Consider the following 19,782-nt stretch of genomic DNA (forward strand, 5'->3'; position numbering starts at 1 on the left):
GTGTCAGACTTTATTTTTGGGGGCTCCAAAATCACTGCAGATGGTGACTGCAGCCATGAAATTAAAAGACGCTTACTCCTTGGAAAGAAAGTTATGACCAACCTAGATAGCATATTCAAAAGCAGAGACATTACTTTGCCAACAAAGGTCCACCTAGTCAAGGCTATGGTTTTTCCAGTAGTCATGTATGGATGTGAGAGTCGGACTGTGGAGAAACCTGAGCGCTGAAGAATTGATGCTTTTGAACTGTGGTGTCAGAGAAGACTCTTGAGAGTCCCTTGATCTGCAAGGAGATCCAGTCAGTCCATTCTAAATGAGATCAGTCCTGGGTGTTCTTTGGAAGGAATGATGCTAAAGCTGAAACTCCAGTACTTTGGCCACCTCATGCAAAGAGTTGACTCATTGGAAAAGACTCTGATGCTGGGAGGGATTGGGGGCAGGAGGAGAAGAGGATGACAGAAGATGAGATGGCTGGATGGCATTACCGACTTGATGGACATGAGTTTGAGTGAACTCCGGGAGTTGGTGATGGACAGGGAGGCCTGGATCGCTGCAGGTCTTGGGGTCGCAAAGATTCGGACACGACTGAGTGACTGAACTGAACTGAACTAAATAGATATGGAGAAGGAAACGGTAACCCACTCCAGTATTCTTGCCTGGAGAATCCCATGGACGGAGGAGCCTGGCAGGCTACAGTTCATGGGGTCACAAAGAGTCAGACATGACTGAGCAACTACCAAATAGGTCTAGGTGAAGTAAATATATATGTACTAAGTTCATTTCTCACCTCCATAAAGTATTTTAAATCAGTATTTTAAACTGCATGTCTCTCTGATAGAAATATACACATAATCTTCTGTTCTGACATCATGTTTAAGGTGAAACACTACTATCTTCTCCATCAAATTTGAAAAGAATGTTCACCATCACACATATTGTGAATTTTACAGCCAGGGAAATTAGGTAGAACAAGTTAACATTCTGATTGGAAAAAAGAAGATGCAAAGAACTGCCTTTACACATAATATGGCTTCATTCCTTGCATGTCCAAATATAACAACTGAAAAGCTCTTTGAAAAAGTAAAATTTAGTAAGTAAACTGAATAATCTTTATCTACAGAAAAACTTTGCATTTCATGTATATTAACACCTAGGGGGAAAAAAAACTTTTCGGGTTATGAACAAGCAACACAAAATATATAGGACCTATTTTTAAAAAATATAAAACTATAAGGGAAAATGCATATATACAGATGTATCTATGATAGCACATATTTTTTTTCCTCCTAAAGAAATGTATAAATTAAATACAGTCTTAGAATTTTTTTGGTTTGTTTTTCTAATTCCATTGTTTAGTTCATGTGGAAAAGACAAAACACCTGAGAATAGATTTTCAGAAAGGAAGCTGTAAATATCATTTAAAAGCTATAGTGATTAAAAGACAATAGCATACACCTAGAACCAGATAGGTTAACAAAACTGATGATCTAAAACTTGTTTTTGTTTCAACTTGCTGGTTTGTTTCTACTGATTATCTTTTCTTAGTACAGCAATACCTTGAGTTCATTTCCTTTTGAAATTGATTTTATGCTTTAACATTTGAATACTGTTTCTATTCATTTACAAATATGAACATTACTATCTTCCTGTATTTGACACAGAAAGAGTCATAGGGAATTTATATTGGTCACATCTAAAGAAAGATACTTAAAACCCATGAGGAAAACAAGGTAAAGAAAAATAAGAATAGGAAAGAGCTGATAGTAATGAAAGGCTTACCTTGATACAGGAGGTCTGAAAAGTGGGCCCTGAGTGTTCTAGCAACAGATATAAGGAGAGAAACACATTTATGGGACATTTATTGTCTGAGATAAGTCAACCAGTTCTTTCAGAAACGCTGAACTATTCCTGATACTGAGGGCTTCCCTGATGGCTCAGCTGGTAAATAACCCACCTGCCAATTCAGGAGACACAGAGGGTTGGGAAGACCCCTTGGAGAAGGAAGTGGGAACCCACTCCAGTATTCTTGTCTGGAAAATTCCATGGACAGAGGAGCCCAGCGGGCTACATTCCATGGGGTCGCAAAGAGTTGAATACAACGAGTTCATGTGCCCACACACATTCCTGATACTGAGGCCAGGAGAATGTGTCTCCAGTCACAGTAAAAGGAAAGGGTATAACATGAAATGTGACATCAACACCTATTTTCAGTAATTATAGTGACATCAGTTTTAGGAAAAATAAAATAGAGTCACCAGCAAAGTGAACTAAATCACCTCTAAATGAATCATGTTTGCATACTGCCTTTTAAAGCATTAAGTATTTATGTTGCTTTGTTTTGAACTTACTTTGACACAGCCACTTTCCAAAAAAGATATGGGGGGAAAAATCAGATTCATGTTATGTATGCCAAATTCTTCCTAATGCATTAGAGGATAAAGAATTTTGACTATCTTGGAAGGAATTTGGATATACAAATAAGAGCAACATCAGGTCATATGAACCACCAGCCTGAGAACTCAGTGTGTAAATCACAAGTACGGTATAATTGCTCAGCTTTACTTTTTTCATTTATGTTCAGCCTAAGAATTACTGTGTATATAGATTAATGTCTAATATACAATATATTTTACATGTTTTATAGTAAATATAGTGGTATATATTGTAGTGATTACATACACTGATGATTTAGCATACTAAAAATTTAATATCTTCAGTCATCAAATTATTTTATTTCTCCCTTGTAGTCTACCTCTCTCTAAGGCCTATTACCACAAGCCTTGATCAACCTGTCAGTGAAATGGAAAATAAAGCAGAGCTCCTGGATCTAATGCCTGGTGTTCCTCCTGCCTATAACTGCCATTTAAATTCATCAGATCCAAATTCTGATGCCCCTCCAGAATACAATTCCCATTTTGTACCTGGTAAGTTAAATATTCTCTTAGACAGAAAATGACACTAAGAATTAAGGTTGCTCTTTTAATTAACTGGTTAGTTGCTTAATTCAACAAATAAATATTGCATGCCTGCTGGATTCCAAGTAGTTTACTGGCTGTCAAGTGGAACAGATTCCTGCCTTCAAAGAATTTATAGCCTCCTGGGGTTGGAAGTTGTGAAAACATTGATGGCATTCTCCACATTATTAGGGAAATATGAAGCGAGTATTATAGAGGCCCAGAAGACAGAGTAACTGATTCTTCCAGAGATGAAAGTGAAATGAAAGTGTTAGTCTCTCAGTCATGTCTGACTCTTTCCAATCCATGGACTGTAGCACCCTCAGACTCCTCTGTCCATGGATTTCCCAAACAATAACACTAGAGCAGATCACCATTACCTTTTCTGCAGGAGATCTTCCAAATCTGAGGATCAAACCCAGGTTTCCCACATTGCCAGCAGATTCTTTACCATCTGAGCCACCAGGGAAGCACAGAAGACAGAGTAGCTGATTCTGCCGGGGATGAGGGAAATCCTAACTAAGGAAGTAAAGTTTTGTTGTCATGATAAGGATTTTCTCAACCCCCCAAAAAAGTGGGAAGGGACCAAGCCTGGGAGAAAGAAAAACCTGTTCAGAAGCACAAGGTCATGAAGACCTGGTGGTTTCTTGGGAACATGATAAAGGCTATTTGGGACAAATAGCAAAGTGCAGAGAAATGATGGTGAAAGGGCTGAAGTGCAGATAAGGAGTTTGCATCTTATCCAAGAGACCATGGGGGATCTGCAGATGCTGTTTAACAGGCCATCGAGACTATAAAGTAGATACTCGAGTTTGTTTTTCCATCACCTTCCCAGCTTCTGGCACAGGGTCCATTGCATAACGAGTGCTCAGTGAATATCCTGTGAGCAGCTAGTTGACATCTAATAAGACAGCTCTAAGGATCAGTGTGAAGGAATTACTGGAACAAAAATAAAGTAAGAAAAAAGGGAGAAGTCAACAATAGTCCCAACTGGATGAGACTTAGTAACAGTATCAAGAAGAGGGGCAAAAACTTACAGTTTCAAAAATAACCATCTGTGAGATGATGCAGAGATACTGGGTCTTTCTAGAAATAAGATTCTGTAGCTCAGGCAGCCTTTGCTCCTGTACTGTTTTTGAAATGGCAGGGCTCTTTTCCCCTCTGCCTCATGTTTATGCATGTTGTCTGGATCTGGTCCAGTGTAATCCCCGATTCTTGGGTCAACCCCTTCTAAACCCAGATATTAACAATCCAACATAATACAGTCAGTACCATTTCTCAATATTTAGTGCCTTTCAACATGATTTATCTTAATTTATTTTTTAATGGAGATAAATTCATATATATAAAATTCACCACTTTAAAAGTATGCAAGCCAGTGGTTTTTAGTATGTTCATAAGGTTATACAACCATCACTAGTTTAAATTTAAATCCAGAACATTTTCATTTTATTTATCACCTTCCATTAACAATCACGCCACATTTTATCCTTCTCCTGGAAACCACTGATTTACTTATATCTGTATAGTCTTGCCTAATCTGGATATTTTGTATAGATGGAATCATAACACAGATGGCCTTTTATGCCTACTTTTTTCAGCATATAGTTGTCAGGGTTTATCCATGTTGAAGCATGTGTCTGAACATTATCCCTTTTTATGCTGAATCATATTCTGTTTCATAAACATCTTAATTATCCCTTGATCACTTCATGAACATTTGGACTCTTTCCACTTTTGAGCTACTATAAATAATGTTGCTATGAACATTCAATTTTAATGGCAGGTTATGTATTTCAGGGAAAAAAAATCTAATCATTTCTTAAAGTGTAGTTTAATATATGCTAAGTGTATCAAAACAGTAGGATTTCTTTTAATAAAATAAAAATGATAGATTTCTGGCCACCTATTGAATCAAGATTGCTGGGAGAAATATCAATAACCTCAGATATGCAGATGACACCACCCTTATGGCAGAAAGTGAAGAGGAACTCAAAAGCCTCTTGATGAAAGTGAAAGTGGAGAGTGAAAAAGTTGGCTTAAAGCTCAACATTCAGAAAACAAAGATCATGGCATCTGGTCCCATCACTTCATGGGAAATAGATGGGGAAACAGTGGAAACAGTGTCAGACTTTATTTATCTGGGCTCCAAAATCACTACAGATGGTGACTGCAGCCATTAAATTAAAAGACGCTTACTCCTTGGAATGAAAGTTATGACCAACCTAGATAGCATATTCAAAAGCAGAGACATTACTTTGCCAACAAAGTTCGTCTAGTCAAGGCTATGGTTTTTCCTGTGGTCATGTATGGATGTGAGAGTTGGACTGTGAAGAAGGCTGAGCACCGAAGAATTGATGCTTTTGAACTGTGGTATTGGAGAAGACTCTTGAGAGTCCCTTGGACTGCAAGGAGATCTAACCAGTCCATTCTGAAGGAGATCAGCCCTGGGATTTCTTTGGAAGGAATGATGCTAAAGCTAAAACTCCAGTACTTTGGCCACCTCATGCGAAGAGTTGACTCATTGGAAAAGACTCTGATGCTGGGAGGGATTGGGGGCAGGAGGAGAAGGGGACGACAGAGGATGAGATGGCTGGATGGCACCACTGACTCGATGGATGTGAGTCTGAGTGAACTCCGGGAGTTGGTGAGGGACAGGGAGGCCTGGCGTGCTGCGATTCATGAGGTCGCAAAGAGTCGGACACGGCTGAGCGACTGATCTGATCTGATTGAATCAGGATCTCTAACAAAAATCTTGAAAGACATCCTATCTTGTTGATTTTTATCAACAGCTAAATTGTTTAAATTTATTTTTAATTGGAGGACAATTACTTTACAATGTTGTTTTGGTCTCTGCCATACATCAACATGAATCAGCCATAGGTATACATATGGTCCCTCCCTCTTAAACCTCCCTCCCACCCTGACCCCACTCTACCTCTCTAGGTTGTCACAGAGCACCGGGTTGAGCTCCCTGTGGTATACAGCAACTTTCCACTAGCTAGCTATTTTACATACGGTCATGTATATGTTTCAGTGCTATTCTCTCAATTTGTCCCATCCACTTCTTCCCCTGCTGTGTCCCCAAGTCCATTTGCTACATCTGTGTCTCTATTTTGGCCCTGCAAATAGGTTCATCAGTACTATTTTTAATATGCATTAATATATAATACTTGTTTTTCTCTCTCTGACTTCACTTTGTATAACAGGCCATAGGTTCATTCACCTCACTAGAACTGGCTCAAATTCATTCCTTTTTACGTCTAAGTAATATTCCACTGTATATATATACCCCAACTTCTTTATCCATTCATCTATCAATGGACATCTAGGTTGCTTCCATGTCCTGTCTATTACAAATAGTGCTGCAATGAACATTGGTGTACGGGTGTCTTTTTGAATTATGTCAACAGCTAAATTTGAGAATTACTGTTCTAAAATTGTTTCCCAACCTATACATCCATGAGTAGACTGTGAAATTAAGTTAGTAATTTTCAGTCAATAAATTCTTGACAAAAAAAGGTGAGAATATTCAAAATAAATAAAACCCCACAAATGTCATCAAGGCTTCAGTCAGTTTTATAGGTCAGGTCTCAGCTATAATCTCCTAATTTGGAATTAGTTGTATTTTAGCTAAAATAGATCTGTAATAAAACATGAGAATAAAATATTCAACCTGGTTTCTTCTATTTTGTTTTTAACTACAGTAGTTTTTAAAAACCATCTCTTTTGGCTGGGATTAAGAGGAAAGCACCTTTTGTCTTGTGGATCTGACCATTTATTACATTTTGTTCTGGCTTTTCCTCAAAGGTCAGAGAAAGAGAGTTGTGGTTCTCCCTCTCACAGGGCTTCAGGTAAGGCTCTCCAAAGTTAGGAATAACATAGTTTATTAGATACCCCTTAGTAGTAGACCAAAGCCCAATTACTTACATAAATAAACCAATTAATTAGTTTAAATCTAAGAAAGTAAAATGAAACAAATTTGGAGATAAAAGTACTTAGATCTTATTTTTTTCGAGAACTACAGATACTTCCCAGCAGAATAGATAGTCTTATGTCTAAATGCTGCTAATTCTTCATATTTTAAGCAGTCATTGTGAAATGTTTGTGAAAAGTTACCCATGCTTCTTCATTAAATGTCAGGGGATCCTGCTTACTTACAGGGAGCCTTCCTTTTGCATAGGTGGAGGTGAAGTGCTCCTTGTTACTGCTGACAGGAGTTCAAGCTCCCTATTAGGCCTGCACTGATACCATCCTGGCTGGAGAAGGGAGAGATAAAAGGAGATGATATCCCTGCTGCTTTTAAGAGACATTTAGTAAAAGAAAAACAAAATCTAAAGTCACCCTTTAGTTATACTCTCTTATTAATTCATGATTTTGAGTGCTTGCCTTCTTAAACATCGTGTCTCTTTAAGGAAATCTGGTTTCCTTGATGGTGATTGTTTTTATATTGACAGAGTTAAAATTTAACTGATCCTTGGTTGGAGGAAAGCTTGTGAGAACCAGATGATGAGGGTATAAACAGGTGACTGAGCCACAGACAATGCAGCAGTCTAAATCATCACTTTGACACTAGCACATGACTTCAAATCTCAGTGTTACCACTTACGTGAACTTGAACAATAATGGTAAAGAATATAAAAGTAGAAATTTGCATCATGGTAATTTTATGCCAACCATAGACATAGACAGGGTAACAAATTACTTAATCTCAACCTTAATTTTTGCACTTGTGCACTGGGCATAACTATCTCACAGATATAAGAAGATTAAATGAGTTAATAATCTGGAAATCCTCCCACTACATTTTTGGTACATGCCCCTTCCCTTAGAAAATGGAACTTCTTGTCATTGTTAAGAACTCATCATGTGACTCATGTAATCTCCGTATAAAAATTCATGCTAAGTCTCAAAATATTAGTTTTCACTATATACAATTGTCTCATTTGTTTTTGAATGCAGGCTCGCTGGACCAGCTGTTCTTTCACCTGCATACACCCCAGGAGACTTGCCTGTGGGATACTACAGCCCATAGCAACTCAGGACCCTCCCTTCATACATTCCAACTGGTGGCACCCATCCTATACAGTACCAATATGGCTGGTACCCTTCACCAAGTAAGTCTGCTACAGCAACTTGGATGCCAGAGCCAGTTCCTATGCTGAACTGTCCTCCTGGTCTGGAATACTTAGGTCAGGTACTTCACACAAATCCAAATTGTTTTCTTATGAAATATGATCTGGGAGATCCAACAAGAAGAAATGAAAAGTTGAAGAGGGTGGGTAAAGGTTAGTGATGACAGGTATCTACTTTGTGAGACTTTAAAAGTGGTGGTACTAATTTAAGAAACGTAGAGGATGGGGATTCTTTTAGTGGGAAGAGTGTGGTTTTCATAAACAGAGTAGGTTGAACTGTAAAATACTCAAGGTGGCCTCTTGTAGAGAATTAGAAAAACAGAAGTAGGAATAGAAAAATGCTATGGTAGATGCAAGCTGGGGTGTCATTTACTAGGAGCTAAGAGTGAACATGAAGAAAGGTGATATGAAAGAAACAGACACTTAATGACCAAATCATCAAGTGGCTTAACCCCTTGCTTTCCCTCACCACTCATAATTCATTAGCCACTCCAGCCCCCACAAAAACCTAATACGTTAGTAAAAAAAAAATAAGGTGATTACCAAGCATATATGGGCTTCCCTGGTAACTCAGTTGTAAAGAGTCCACCTGCCAAGGCAGGAGATGGAGGTTCAATCATTGGATAGGGGAGATCCCCTGGAGAAAGAAATGGCAACCCACTCCAGTATTCTTGTCTGGAGAATCCCATGGATGAAGGAGCCTGGGGAGCTACAGTCCATGGGGTCACAAAGAATTGGACGTGACTGAGAGGCTAAACAACAGCAACCAAGCACACATAGCTTCAAGTCAAGTCCATAAGACTTCCCCTCCCACAAAATGGTGATTTCCTCAATCCCTTCTACATAAAAATTGTAGAACCACCCTGAAACCCTGATCAGAAATTTGGGGATAGACAGGTTTGGTGAACAAAATGGTTTACACTCAAAAATTGTACCCTAAGATAAATCTATTGGTGGAAAACCTTCTGTAATCTTGGCCCATTTGGTTTTGGATGCCAGGGGTTTCTAAAGTTCATTGTGAGCAAAAGACTATAATTCAATACTTGTCTCCCAATATAGTCAATAAAATATTCCTTGAGGTTGCCCAGTTCCTTTTGGCAATTCTATATATTGTTAATCTTGTGCATTGCAAACTATTGATACAATGCTATAGAAACAATGTGTGAAATTCAATACAGTTGTATTAGGAAACTGAAATTTAACACAAAAATTTTATTAAATTTTCTCTTTGTAAAACAACTATAAATACACATAAAAGCCATTAAACTGCTAGAGTAACCCCTTTTATAGAATGTTTATAGGTAATACATTTTGGAAAATCATTTTTCTACTCACACACTAATAGAGGAATTTGTCTTTGCAAGCCTAGGGTCTCCTAGACCATTTCCATTTCTTTTAAAATTGTACAGATTCATGTCAGTATATGGCAAAAATCACCACAATATTGTAAAGTAATTAGCCTCCAATTAAAATAAATAAATTTAAAAAAAAGAAAAAATAAAATTATAATGCATAATTTAAAAAATAAAATTGTACAACTTTAAAATTACCCAAGTTCAAAAAAGTTGTTCAACTTATTCTGTTACCTTGACAGATACTATCGATTCACTTTTCCCTTTCAGAAATGGTTTCAGTTAAAAAACAAAACCAGAAATAAACAAAAATAAAACAGGCTTTGGAGCCAGACAATATGGTTTTTAATTCTGACTTTATCTCCTACAAGCTCTGCAACCTTTAACACACTTCTTAACTTGTTGGTGTTTTAATTCCTTCATTTATAAAACAGTACTATCTATCCCTGCCCTACTGAGAATTATGAGAATTATTGACATGTAATATAATTCATGGCACACAGGAAGTACAGAGTAAATGAGAACTATATTGATGCTGTTTAGTTAAAGTTCCTCCTTGGCTGTGAGTGGAAGGCACACACCCAATCGTTGTCCTGTATCTTCCCTAGATCTTTGAGATGTCATGTGGAAGATATGTAGATCCTTTTAGGACCTGTTAGTGGAATTCTGTCTAGTATAGCAGGATTATTTGGTCTCTGAGACTTAAGTTTGCCAGAGACTCCAATAAATCCTCAAATAACTACTCCTAAATAACCGCAGTTTGTTATGGGGTAAATTTCTCCCACAATGAAGGGCTTCATTTCTTTAGGATATTTTGCCCAGCAGTGGACATTTTACCAAGTAGTGAATATGTTTTATCTTTTAATCCTAGATTTAAGATGCTAGAATATTTTAAAGGGATGGTAAACCATTTTAATGGCCACTTTTGAAATATCACAAGACATTTTCAGACTCCCCCTGCCACCTTTTTGTGTTTTCACAGGAGAAATACTACTGAATTAAACATGGATTGTGTTATCTCTGTCTGCATGTAATCACTCACATGACTAAACACTCATTATTTCAATTCATTTCAAAATGTATTCATTAAACTTATTCAACAAATTCATTAACTTAATCAACAAATCTTTAAGAAATATGGCATTTCAGTCAATGTTCTATGTTCACAGATTAGGAATGATGTAAAACTGTATAAAGTATTATCAGTCTGTCCTCAAGGAGATTTCCTCTCTTAGAAGGAATCAAATATAATAGGTAATGGAACTGTCAAATGTCTATCTTGGGAGTAATTCTGAAATAAAGTGAAGATAAAAATTTACCTAATGGTATTCCCAACCTCCCTTTCCTTTGCCCTAATCCTAGTCACATGTCGCCTGCCCTCTCCAAACTTTTCCTAATTAAAGTATGTGCTGCGGAAAGATCTTGGTGTTTAGTAGTGTACGTGAATGGCAGTCACTATGTTATTTTCTCAGAAGTACCCGTGAAATGATATAAAATTGGACATTCCTGAGTAAAGTCCACTGGCTAATTCACTCTCCATATGCCACTGAGAAAATTGGCTTCTCTGTGGCTGGTCCATATTAAATTATCATGAACTTCGTGACAAGTCCAGTCTGTGGGAGACATGTCAGATGTCAGCGAGTGGAGGGGACTAAGGTGGGAGCAGTCCATGTCAACACAGCTTCTTCTCAATTCAGTCACTGTAGCAGGAAGGTGATTTTCTAATATTTTAGATAAATGTTTCGATCTTTTACGGTAGAACTGGAGGAAACTGTTTTCCTATCTGGTCGTCTCTGCTAATAACCATCTGATCAGGTACAAATAGGATAATTTCACTTGATAAAATATATTTTTAATTAATTCTATTCCTATTAAGTGAAGTGAAGTGAAGTCACTCAGTCGTGTCAGACTCTTTGCAACCCCATGGACTGTAGCCTACCAGGCACCTCAGTCCATGGAATTTTCCGTGCAAGAGTACTGGAGTGGATTGCCATTTCCTTCTCCAGGTGATCTTCCCAACACTGGGATAGAACCTGGGTCTCCTGCATTGCAGGCAGATGCTTTACTGTCTGAGCCACCAGGGAAGCCCTGATGCTATTATTAAAGACAATTTAAAAATCAGTTAATATGTTATATGATCAATTTCTTTTCTAATGCTGACTTAATTCTTTTATTTCTCTCCTAATTGCTTTTTATCTCTCCCAACAGTTGGACTACATACATGTTCTTCAGCATTTTGAGCCTCTGGAAAGTAGGTATAATTCAACAATATTCAACAGTATTTGAATAAGATGGAAGTTTGAATCAGCAACATTATCCAGTAATGAGCAGAATTATCCAGTAGCCACTTTCTTTTTTAGATTAATCCATTTTAGTGATTCAAAGAGGAAAGATTTCTTTTAGAAACTAAGAGAATTATCTTTGTATAATTGTATTTATTTATAAATCATCTAATCATCAAATCTTATATATTATCTGGCTCTTCACTTAGTCCTTGTCTCCACTCCTATCATTAACTTGTATAGATAAGGTGGGGGAAAGAGCAGAAAAATGAAATGACTTAGCAAATGACAAGCAGAATCTTGATTTGCTGAATTCCAGTCTAGGGCCCTTGCTTTGGAAATAGAAAAAATGAGAACAGTCAACATGGAGACTGTCCTTCATCACTAAAACATTCCCGACCCTTAAAGCAACAGCTCTACACATTTGTTTGACTATAGCATAAAGTTTTTAACTCTTGGTCCTTTTCCTATTTGCAAGTTGCAATTACAGTAATCATCTTCCACAAGCTGACTAATTCATGAAGCAACATACAATCTCATCAAAATATTTTTAAAAGTCAAATTTTCTGGATATAGGTATTATATAAGACATGATCAGTCTTCTTCAATATGGTTTCAATCTTTACTCTTATGTGAAAAAATTTTTTAATCATTTTACCTTGAGATTAAAATAAATGTTTTAAATTCTAAAACATCTAAATACTTATAAGATTATAAAATATTTTGATGTTTGAATCAGTTGCATTTGTTTCACATGAAATTTTTAAAAAGTTGTTTTTCTTTACATCTGTAACAAATGTTGCACAAATAACTTCTTGAGGACTATTTTCACTACTTCTAATTTAAGATGGCTCTCTCATTTTGTGTTGTAATGATGGCAGGTTTTGAAACTAATTGGAGAAGGAAATGGCAACCCACTCCAGTATTCTTGCCTGGAGTATTCCATGGACAGAGGAACCTACTGGGCTACAGTCCATGGGGTCACAAAGAGCGGACAGGACTGAGTGACTAACACACTTTGAAACTAATTATAGATACAATGCTGAAAACAACCTGGACCAGATGGTTTACATTGTAACTGAAGATGGAGCCGACTTTATGCAGAATGCTACTGAGACACTGAGGCCCTCAGTGCTCAGGGTCACTGACTCTGTGGGCCAAGAAGTCACGGCAATGCAGAGACCTTTCAAATGCACCTGTTTCTGTTGTCCCTCCTCTGGGCAAGAGGTCATAGAAAGAAAGTCTAATCCACTGTTTCTTCCTGATCCAACTCTTCACCACATGGCTGTGCTCTTTCCAAAACCATGGAGATGGGGATTGTCACTGGCTCTCACAAGTCAGTATGGAAGAAGATTTAGGGGAGACGGAAATTTAATTAATCAATTAATTCACCTGAGGAAAATCACCAAGGGATTTTCTTTTTTTTTTTTCCAAGGGATTTTCTTATGAGTTCTTGCTTTTCAGTGATAATTGGTAGGCCAAGAACAAATTAGAATTGTTCAGTCAGTGTCCACAGTTCTATCAATTGTGTGTACTGAATTAGAAATGTACCTGTCATGGAGAACAGTAGTCACACACTTACCTAAAGGTACCTTTGGATCCCTAGATAAGGTGTTGGTAAACATACACTTAGGCTTTTAGTATTAGAAGAGATTTTAGGTAATTTTACACAATCCATCACACCCACGTCTTGCTACAGACAAAGAAACAGTGGTTCAAAAGAGTTAAGTGCCTGATGATGGTGTTATGTTTGGCAGGTGGCAGTGCCAGAACTAGAAAGCAGATATTCTGAATTATGGTTTGGTTGTGCATGTGTTTCTGTCACTTCAGTCATGTCTGACTCTGTGACCCTATGGATGGTAGCCCACCAGGCTCCTCTGTCCATAGCATTTCCCAGGCAAGCATACTGGAATGGGTTACCACGCCCCTCTCCAGGGGATCTCCCCAACCCAGGGATCGAACCCGCATCTCCTTCAATGGTAGGCAGAATCTTTGCCACTAGCGCCACCTGGAAAGCCAACTCTTCTCCAAACTGTTTGTTTGCTACAAGGAAAAGAAAAGCAGTTTTAAAAAGAGGCCAAACAGAATTTTGAATTCCAGATATGTCACCCACTTAAATGTCTACAGTTTATTTAACGTCTTTGGGACCCAGTGTTCTTGTACTTAAAAATAGGCACAATAATATCCACAGGATTTTTTAAAAGACATGTTTATTAGCATTTACTAGATGTTAATTTATTTACATTAATAATTTAGTAAATGCTGATACTTAATGATTATGTGATTCAGTTTTCTATATAATAGAGAAAATAATAGTACCCATCACTTGGATCTTTTTGAGGATTAAATAATAATAAATGTTAACTTCTCTGACAGCACCTGGCACATAGTACACTGGTGGCAGAATGTTATTAATATTTATTTCCAGGTATCATACTTTATCACTACTGCTTTTGTAATAACAGTCTTATATTTGAAATTGAACTTTGTTTCTAATCCTTTATTATTTTGGATATATTAGGAATTTTTCTTCATATTCATGGTTTGCGTTTTCTTCCAAGATTAAAGTAAGCCATGATGTAGTGTGGCTCCATGGTAAACAGTCAATCTACCAATGCAGGAGACACAAGTTTGATCCCTGGGTTAGGAAGATACCTTGGAGAAGGAAATGGCAACCCACTCCAGTATTCTTGCCTGGGAAATCCCATGGACAGAGGAGCCTGAAGGGCTTTAGTCCATGGGGTCATCAAGAGTTGGACACAACTGACTACACACACACACGCATGCTTTAGTAAAGCTAATCAAAATTATAGACTTACTCAATTTATGGAACATTTATCCCGATAGGTTTTTTTTTCTGATTTTTCCACTTAACATTTGTGTTATGTGTGTATGCATGTTTAGTTCTATGAAATTTTATCACCTGTGTGGATTCCTGTATTCACCACAATACAGATACCGAAAAGTTCCATCACCACAAATATCCCCTTTTATAACCACATCCACCATAGAATTAGAAAGGGAGCTGCCTGTTTTATAGCAAGCAGTAGTCAAGCCTCCTCTGTGTCCTGAAGGAAAACATAACCCCATCCTTTAAAGTTTCTTTCTGCAAAGATATCCTTGAAGCATTAGAGTGAAATACCAGAGAACCATGAAGGGCTATCTCTCCCAAAAATAGTCTCCCTAGTCCTTGAATAAGTTAAAAACATATGTAGTGGTGTGTGTGTATGTGTGTGTGTGTGTATAAATATAGCATCTTCACCTCTGTCTCTGCTTCACTGGCAGCTGGAGGTGCAGTGTCCTCCTAGCGTCACCACTGGCTTTGTAGCCGAACACTGGAAACTGTGCAGGGTGGAGTACAGCCTCCAAAATGAGAAGAAAGGAGATATGATGGGAGTGCTTGGGCCATGTTCTACCTATGGCTGTGGTTCATTCTATTTTTGAGGTAACCTAATGTTAAAATCGGAGAAGGCAATGGCACCCCACTCCAGTACTCTTGCCTGGAAACTCCCATGGATGGAGGAGCCTGGTAGGCTGCAGTCCATGGGGTCGCTAGGAGTCGGACACGACTGAGCGACTTCACTTTCACTTTTCACTTTCATGCATTAGAGAAGGAAATGGCAACCCACTGCAGTGTTCTTGCCTGGAGAATCCCAGGGACGGGGAAGCCTGGTGGGCTGCCCTCTCTGGGGTCACACAGAGTCGGACACGACTGAAGCGACTTAGCAGCAGCAGCAGCGATGTTAAAATAATGTATTTAGAATTTCTCTATGTGGGCAAATTAGCCTCTGTCCACTTTCACATATGAGTGAATTGAGGTTTATAATATTACTCAAAAATGAATATAGGACTTTCCTGGTACAGTGGATAGGAATCCACCTTCCAGTGCAGGGACACTGGTTCTACCCCTGGTCCAGGAAGACTCCACATGCTGTAGAGCAACTAAGCCCATGTGCCACAGCTCCAAGCCTGTGCTCTAGGGCCTGCGAGCCACAACTACTGAGCCCACGTGCCACAACTCCTGAAGCCTGCACACCTAGGGCCTGTGCTCCGCAACAAGAGAAGCCACCGTAATGAGAAGCCTGAGCGCTGTGACCAAGAGTAGCCCCTGCTCACCTCAACTAGAGAAAGCCCATGTGCACCAACCAGTGCAACCAAGAAATAAAGATTGCTTTTTTAAAAAGCTTTAAAAAATAAAATAAATACAGTAGTATGGTGAAAGAGTTAATTACCCAGCTGACATCAAAACATTTTCAAAGATTGCTAATGGGTTCCATCATCCTTTCCCAAAATGGGAGGTCTTTTTTTTTATGATTTCAGCAGTTGATAAAGGTAAAATATCAAAAATGTTCTGAGAGATAGCCTGACCTAATCTATTTTTTAATACAAACAGAACTTATAACAGGTCATACTATAGCATTTTTTCAGTAAAAAAAAAAAAATTGCCTTTCAGTGTCTACGAGAAATTTCTTATTATCTAACAGTAAGATTTGACAAAAGAAATTTATAGAAATATTTCCAGGATTTTTTAAAGATTCTTTTCTGAATGCTTGACAAGCCAGCTAAGTTCATCATGTTTATCCAGTAAACTTCTCAAGGTCCCATATTTATTTCACCATATTATCCGGCATTGCTTATCTGATTAAAAAAGGCAAAAGTTACTGTCGCAAAGAGAAAATGTGGCTGAGCTAAAAAGTGGGAAGGATGGAGTATATTATTCCCATGAGCAAGTGACATTAACATATTCACCATATAGTAAGTGCCAGGGTCTCCCTTTTAGAAGCAGAAGTCCTTTGGTGTCCTAGGATACCTTAAAGACAGTGAGTTTAACCTATAAAAGCTTGTGAGTATGTGGATTTTATGAAGTGCACAGTACCATACCTCCTTGCTTTTTCATGTTGCTTGCTAAGCTGGAGGAGAATGAGAGAGTCATTTCCTAGGCAGGTTGATAGGGAGTCTAGGGGTCCCCAAGGAGAGAGGGGTCTGGAATTCTCAAAGAGGAAAAAAGGACAAACTTTTTTTCTTTCTCCACATTCCTTAGGATTATATACCAATAATGTATCCAGCCTAAGGACAGTCTTTGGATTCAACCTTCTGTTATTTTAAAATGTTAATTATGGGTGTATACCTGGTCTTTACAAGGATGTATCTTGCCTGAGGACAGTGTTATCTTAAAATGTAAATTATGGGAGTAGGTGGGAGGAGATCTTTACAACCTCCAGACATTCTTTGGATTATATAACCTCATTGTTCACACTAGCAAGCAGGTACTCTTTCTGCCCTCTTCTGATGCCTATGTCAGAAGCTTTCTCTATGTCCTTTATACTTTAATAAAACTTTACTACACAAAAGCTCTGAGCGATCAAGCCTCGTCTCTGGCCCCGGATTGAATTCTTCTCCTCCGGGGGCCAAGAATCCCGGTGTATTCGCGTGATTCAACAACAACCTTTCAAGAATCCTCCCAATCCCCAGTCCTAATCCTTTGCTATATTGAGAATAATTTAGTAATTAATTCAAATAATACCTCATGACACAAGTTCCCCCTAATGCTTCATTTAAAGTTGAAGAAAGAGCATTGGCCTGATAATTTTAAGATATAGTCCATTCTCTACATTTGCCTCTCTATTCTTGCCCTGCAGATAGGTTCCTCTGTACCATTATTTTAGACTCTCTCTATATATGTGTTAATATATGATATTTGTTTTACCCTTTCTGACTTATTCACTCAGTATGACCAACTCTGGGTTCATTCACACTACTGCAAATGACCCTTTCACTCCTTTTTATGGCAGAGTAATGCTCCACTGTATACATGTACTACATTTTCTTTATCCATTCATCTGTAGATGGACATTTAGTTTGCTTCCATAACTTGGCTGTTGTAAATAGTGCTGCAATGAACATTGGGGTGCATGTATCTTTTTGAATTATGGTTTTCTCATGATATATGCCCAGTAGTGTGATTGCTTGGAGAAGGCGATGGCACCTCACTCCAGTACTCTTGCCTGGAAAATCCCATGGATGGAGGAGCCTGGTGGGCTGCAGTCCATGGGGTCGCACAGAGTCGGATATGACTGAGCGACTTCACTTTCACTCTTCACTTTCATGCATTGGAGAAGGAAATGGCAACCCACTGTAGTATTCTTGCCTGGAGAATCCCAGGGACGGGGGAGCTTGGTGGACTGCCGTCTCTGGGGTTGCACAGAGTCAGACATGACTGAAGTGACTTAGGAGCAGCAGCCATGTGATTGCTGGGTAATATGGTGGTTCTATTTTTAATTTTTAGCTCTTAACTAATTGCATAGTGCATAACCCTTCTTAACTATAATTTCCTCATTTGAAATTACATTAAGTTCTAAATCCTTTTCCTAAACTGTTTTTATGCTCTCTCAATATAAATTGTTTCTAATTAGAAAATTAAAACATGTATTTTAACACTTTTCAATCATCACAAAGTCTCATTCTTGTCTTTCTAGATAAGATTACTTGATGGCATATCTAGCATGGGCAGTATCACTCGGAAGTGGAATGGTATGTTATCAGCAATGAGCGATGCTGACCACTTTGAAATTCACTTCCCATTAGACCTGGATGTGACCATGAAAGCCATGATTTTTAGAGCTTGCTTCCTCATTGTAAGTCTGTCACTTTTGAGTTATCTTGAAAGTGTTATTCTTTCTGATGAGGAATAATAGTACAGAGTGCTGGGAAGGGAATAAATGTGAGAACTAGGATACCTCCTGTCTCTGCCACACTCGGTAGGTACATGACTTGTGACACGATTCAGTTGAAAAGGTCAGTCAGTAAATTTGAGTTATTCATTAACCTACACTGAAGCCAGGAATAGTCTCTAGTACATCTGAAATGTTCAGTGAATGCTGAATGAGTAAAAGTCCTGTTATTTGTAAGACACGGCTGGCTATTTAAGGGGAATCAAAGATAAACAAAATAGTACTATATCCCTCAGCAAATGTAAGTGAGTTAAATATGTAACTAGATATGAAGCTTCCCAAGAGTTTCTAATATAAAATAAATGCAAAGTAATCTTTTCCAGACCGTGTCATGAGACAGGTGTCAATTATTTCTGTTTTTTAGAGATAAAACTAAAATTTTTCAGGGGTTCATAGTAGGCAGATGGGAGTACTGAGGAATCTCTTCCCTCAAGTGGAATTGTAATGAAGGGAGTTGGAAAGAAAGGGAGAGACTTGAAAGGTCCTGGAAAAGAGGGTTGCAGAACGGGCAGAATTTAGCTGATACAAAAGCTTCGTGAGCTCACAAGTTCAAAGTTCCAACAGAAAACTTGATGAGGCAGCCTGCTGTCTTAACTCTGTTTTCCCAGTCCCCTAGAGTAGGCTGGTGGTCAGTGCCACTGGAATATGTGGTGGGGCAGGGAGAGGTCTAGGGCTGCAATGACCGTGGTACATCTACTCTTGAGATCAAAGCTATATTCTGTTTACCCAACCAAGTGTGTATCTTAGAGCATCTATCCATGTAACAGTTTTTGGATTCTAAGAAATAAAAATATATGTACAGTAACATAACACAGTATAAGGCAAATGATTTACATTGGAAACCTATGTATAAATGTAGTTAAAAAAATAAATTCTAAAAATAAGTTTTAGTCACATATAATTAAATAGCTGAATAGTTGCCCGTTACATTTTCCCATGGTTCTTAGTTCTACTGCTGATATCAATAAAGGACCAGTCATGTGAAATCAAACAACTTTGTTATATATAATTTCTAGGTTTACCTTAAAATTAAATGCAGACCAGACTTATATGCATCTGGGTAGATTATGAGGAAAAAAATCCTAATCATGAAATAGGTGGATAATGTAACCAATTACTTGTAATAACAAAGATGCTAACTGTGATGCTAACGATGATAAGGGCAGCTATTCCTTTTTAGTGTTTTTGTATTATATGCATGCTTCTGGTTCTAACTACTTTCTGTGTAGTAACTCATTGAATTCTTACATGTTAGATAAGTTACTATGATGATTCCCATTTTAGAGATGGGAAAACTAGGGTTAGTTATCTTGTGCAAAGCCATCTAG

General features: G+C 38.0%; 1 pseudogene; it reads left to right on the forward strand.

Annotated features, from left to right (window-relative positions):
• Window positions 1–2,702: 2,702 nt before the first annotated feature.
• On the forward strand, window positions 2,703–18,650 carry LOC132346273 (phospholipid scramblase 4-like; annotated as a pseudogene).
• Window positions 18,651–19,782: the final 1,132 nt, after the last annotated feature.

The sequence above is a fragment of the Bos taurus genome, chromosome 1 (assembly GCF_002263795.3).
Source record: "Bos taurus isolate L1 Dominette 01449 registration number 42190680 breed Hereford chromosome 1, ARS-UCD2.0, whole genome shotgun sequence".
Taxonomy (NCBI): Eukaryota; Metazoa; Chordata; class Mammalia; order Artiodactyla; family Bovidae; genus Bos; species Bos taurus.